Here is a 5,000-nt window from a genome sequence, read left to right on the forward strand (position 1 = left end):
GGCGGGTGAAGGTACGCGGTCGGCCTGCTAGCCGTCTACCACGGGTAAAGGTACGTGGACGGCCTGCTAGCGGGCTACCACGGGTAAAAGTAAGCGGACGGCCTGCTAGCGGGCTACCGCGGGTCTCGACGGCGGGGAAGGTACGCGGTCGGCCTGCTAGCGGGCTACCACGGGGAAAGGTACGTGGACGGCCTGCTAGCGGGCTACCGCGGGTCTCGACGGCGGGGAAGGTACGCGGTCGGCCTGCTAGCGGGCTACCACGGGTAAAGGTACGTGGACGGCCTGCTAGCGGACTACCGCGGGTCTCGACGGCGGGGAAGGTACGCGGTCGGCCTGCTAGCGGGCTACCACGGGGAAAGGCACGTGGACGGCCTGCTAGCGGGCTACCGCGGGTCTCGACGGCTGGGAAGGTACGCGGTCGGCCTGCTAGCGGGCTACCACGGGGAAAGGTACGTGGACGGCCTGCTAGCGGGCTACCGCGGGTCTCGACGGCTGGGAAGGTACGCGGTCGGCCTGCTAGCGGGCTACCACGGGGAAAGGTACGTGGACGGCCTGCTAGCGGACTACCGCGGGTCTCGACGGCGGGGAAGGTACGCGGTCGGCCTGCTAGCGGGCCACCACGGGGAAAGGCACGTGGACGGCCTGCTAGCGGGCTACCGCGGGTCTCGACGGCGGGGAAGGTACGCGGTCGGCCTGCTAGCGGGCCACCACGGGGAAAGGTACGTGGACGGCCTGCTAGCGGGCTACCGCGGGTCTCGACGGCGGGGAAGGTACGCGGTCGGCCTGCTAGCGGGCTACCACGGGGAAAGGTACGTGGACGGCCTGCTAGCGGGCTACCGCGGGTCTCGACGGCGGGGAAGGTACGCGGTCGGCCTGCCAGCGGGCCACCACGGGGAAAGGCACGTGGACGGCCTGCTAGCGGGCTACCGCGGGTCTCGACGGCTGGGAAGGTACGCGGTCGGCCTGCTAGCGGGCTACCACGGGTAAAGGTACGTGGACGGCCTGCTAGCGGGCTACCGCGGGTCTCGACGGCTGGGAAGGTACGCGGTCGGCCTGCTAGCGGGCTACCACGGGTAAAGGTACGTGGACGGCCTGCTAGCGGACTACCGCGGGTCTCGACGGCGGGGAAGGTACGCGGTCGGCCTGCTAGCGGGCTACCACGGGGAAAGGCACGTGGACGGCCTGCTAGCGGGCTACCGCGGGTCTCGACGGCTGGGAAGGTACGCGGTCGGCCTGCTAGCGGGCTACCACGGGGAAAGGTACGTGGACGGCCTGCTAGCGGGCTACCGCGGGTCTCGACGGCTGGGAAGGTACGCGGTCGGCCTGCTAGCGGGCTACCACGGGGAAAGGTACGTGGACGGCCTGCTAGCGGACTACCGCGGGTCTCGACGGCGGGGAAGGTACGCGGTCGGCCTGCTAGCGGGCCACCACGGGGAAAGGCACGTGGACGGCCTGCTAGCGGGCTACCGCGGGTCTCGACGGCGGGGAAGGTACGCGGTCGGCCTGCTAGCGGGCTACCACGGGGAAAGGTACGTGGACGGCCTGCTAGCGGGCTACCGCGGGTCTCGACGGCGGGGAAGGTACGCGGTCGGCCTGCTAGCGGGCTACCACGGGGAAAGGTACGTGGACGGCCTGCTAGCGGGCTACCGCGGGTCTCGACGGCGGGGAAGGTACGCGGTCGGCCTGCCAGCGGGCCACCACGGGGAAAGGCACGTGGACGGCCTGCTAGCGGGCTACCGCGGGTCTCGACGGCTGGGAAGGTACGCGGTCGGCCTGCTAGCGGGCTACCACGGGTAAAGGTACGTGGACGGCCTGCTAGCGGGCTACCGCGGGTCTCGACGGCTGGGAAGGTACGCGGTCGGCCTGCTAGCGGGCTACCACGGGTAAAGGTACGTGGACGGGCCTGCTAGCGGCCTACCACGGGTAACAGTAAGCGGACGGCCTGCTAGCGGGCTACCGCGGGTCTCGACGGCTGGGAAGGTACGCGGTCGGCCTGCTAGCGGGCTACCACGGGTAAAGGTACGTGGTCGGCCTGCTAGCGGGCTACCGCGGGTAAAGGTACTCGGACGGCCTGCTAGCGGGCTACCACGGGTAAAAGGTACGTGGTCGACCTGCTAGCGGGCTGCCGCGGGTGAAGGTACGCGGACGGCCTGCTTTGCGCGCTACCACGGCTGTCGACGGCGGGGGAAGGTACGTGGTCGACCTGCTAGCTAGCGGGCTACCACGGGTAAAAGGTACGTGGTCGGCCTGCTAGCGGGCTACCACGGGGAAAGGTACGTGGCTGGCCGGCCTGCTAGCGGGCTACCACGGGGAAAGGTACGTGGCAGGCCGACCACGTACCTTTACCCGCGGTCGAGACCCGCGGTAGCCCGCTAGCAGGCCTACCACGTACCTCTCCCCGCGGTACCCCGCTAGCAGGCCGACCACGTTACCTTCACCCACTCTTTCAAACCTTTTTTTATAAGGGCCACCGTGCCGTTATAAGCTCCAGAGACAAGCCGTACAGCTTGTCTCTGGGACCTTATATGGTCCGCGTTGGAGCATATATGGTCCGGGCTGGACCATATATGAACCAAACCTCTCTCTGACGCGACTTGGTGGACCATCGAAGGTCCAACGGATCTCTCTCTGTGGACCATATAAGGTGCACGGTGGGCCTTAAATGGTCCAGCGGGACTCTAGCGGGTCTCGATAACTACTAGGGTTAGGGTTAGGGTTAGGGTTAGGGTTAGGGTTAGGGTTAGGGTTAGGGTTAGGGTTAGGGTTAGGGTTAGGGTAACGGTTAGGGTTAGGGTTAGGGTTAGGGTTAGGGTTAGGGTTAGGGTTAGGGTTAGGGTTAGGGTTAGGGTTAGGGTTAGGGTTAGGGTTAGGGTTAGGGTTAGGGTTAGGGCTAGGGCTAGGGCTAGGGCTAGGGCTAGGGTTAGGGTTAGGGTTAGGGTTAGGGTTAGGGTTAGGGTTAGGGTTAGGGTTAGGGTTAGGGTTAGGGTTAGGGTTAGGGTTAGGGTTACGGCTAGGCTTAGGGCTAGGCTTAGCACCCACTGTAACCCTAGCTTATGTCCTGAGACAACCCTAGTTCAAACCTTCGCGAAGGTGTCGGACGCCAGCACACGGCCGATCAAGAGGGTGTACGATGCCTGCCTTCGTTACCTGACATTTTATCGTATCATGGAGAGACCTGCTGTAATATTCTTACGTGCGGCTTCCCGATGACAAAAAAAAATTGTTAAGACATACTTTTTGACTGGGGTATAGTTGGCCGGCCTTCGATGGTCGAGACGCTTACGTTCGGCTTCCCGATGAAAAAATTCCCAAGGGTCAACATTTTTTACCGACGATAAAGGTGGCCGAGAGACCCGCGGTAGTCCGCCCGCGTCTAACGTGCGACACCTCGATGAAAATTTCACCCACGTAAAATTTTTTTACCGAGGGTATAGTTTGCCGGCCTCGATGGTCGAGAGACCCGCGGTAGCCCGTCCGCGTCTAACGTGCGACACCTCGATGAAAATTTCACCCTCGTAAAATTTTTTTACCGAGGGTATAGTTTGCCGGCCTCGATGGTCGAGAGACCCGCGGTAGCCCGTCCGCGTCTAACGTGCGACACCTCGATGAAAATTTCACCCTCGTAAAAATTTTTTACCGAGGGTATAGTTTGCCGGCCTCGATGGTCGAGAGACCCGCGGTAGCCCGTCCGCGTCTAACGTGCGACACCTCGATGAAAATTTCACCCTCGTAAAAATATTTTACCGAGGGTATAGTTTGCCGGCCTCGATGGTCGAGAGACCCGCGGTAGCCCGTCCGCGTCTAACGTGCGACACCTCGATGAAAATTTCACCCTCGTAAAAAATTTTTACCGAGGGTATAGTTTGCCGGCCTCGATGGTCGAGAGACCCGCGGTAGCCCGTCCGCGTCTAACGTGCGACACCTCGATGAAAATTTCACCCTCGTAAAAAAATTTTACCGAGGGTATAGTTTGCCGGCCTCGATGGTCGAGAGACCCGCGGTAGCCCGTCCGCGTCTAACGTGCGACACCTCGATGAAAATTTCACCCTCGTAAATTTTTTTTACCGAGGGTATAGTTTGCCGGCCTCGATGGTCGAGAGACCCGCGGTAGCCCGTCCGCGTCTAACGTGCGACACCTCGATGAAAATTTCACCCTCGTAAATTTTTTTTACCGAGGGTATAGTTTGCCGGCCTCGATGGTCGAGAGACCCGCGGTAGCCCGTCCGCGTCTAACGTGCGACACCTCGATGAAAATTTCACCCTCGTAAAAAATTTTTACCGAGGGTATAGTTTGCCGGCCTCGATGGTCGAGAGACCCGCGGTAGCCCGTCCGCGTCTAACGTGCGACACCTCGATGAAAATTTCACCCTCGTAAAAAAATTTTACCGAGGGTATAGTTTGCCGGCCTCGATGGTCGAGAGACCCGCGGTAGCCCGTCCGCGTCTAACGTGCGACACCTCGATGAAAATTTCACCCTCGTAAATTTTTTTTACCGAGGGTATAGTTTGCCGGCCTCGATGGTCGAGAGACCCGCGGTAGCCCGTCCGCGTCTAACGTGCGACACCTCGATGAAAATTTCACCCTCGTAAAATTTTTTTACCGAGGGTATAGTTTGCCGGCCTCGATGGTCGAGAGACCCGCGGTAGCCCGTCCGCGTCTAACGTGCGACACCTCGATGAAAATTTCACCCTCGTAAAAAAATTTTACCGAGGGTATAGTTTGCCGGCCTCGATGGTCGAGAGACCCGCGGTAGCCCGTCCGCGTCTAACGTGCGACACCTCGATGAAAATTTCACCCTCGTAAATTTTTTTTACCGAGGGTATAGTTTGCCGGCCTCGATGGTCGAGAGACCCGCGGTAGCCCGTCCGCGTCTAACGTGCGACACCTCGATGAAAATTTCACCCTCGTAAAAAATTTTTACCGAGGGTATAGTTTGCCGGCCTCGATGGTCGAGAGACCCGCGGTAGCCCGTCCGCGTCTAACGTGCGACACCTCGATGA

The sequence above is a fragment of the Mytilus galloprovincialis genome, unplaced genomic scaffold (assembly GCF_965363235.1).
Source record: "Mytilus galloprovincialis unplaced genomic scaffold, xbMytGall1.hap1.1 HAP1_SCAFFOLD_43, whole genome shotgun sequence".
NCBI lineage: Eukaryota > Metazoa > Mollusca > Bivalvia > Mytilida > Mytilidae > Mytilus > Mytilus galloprovincialis.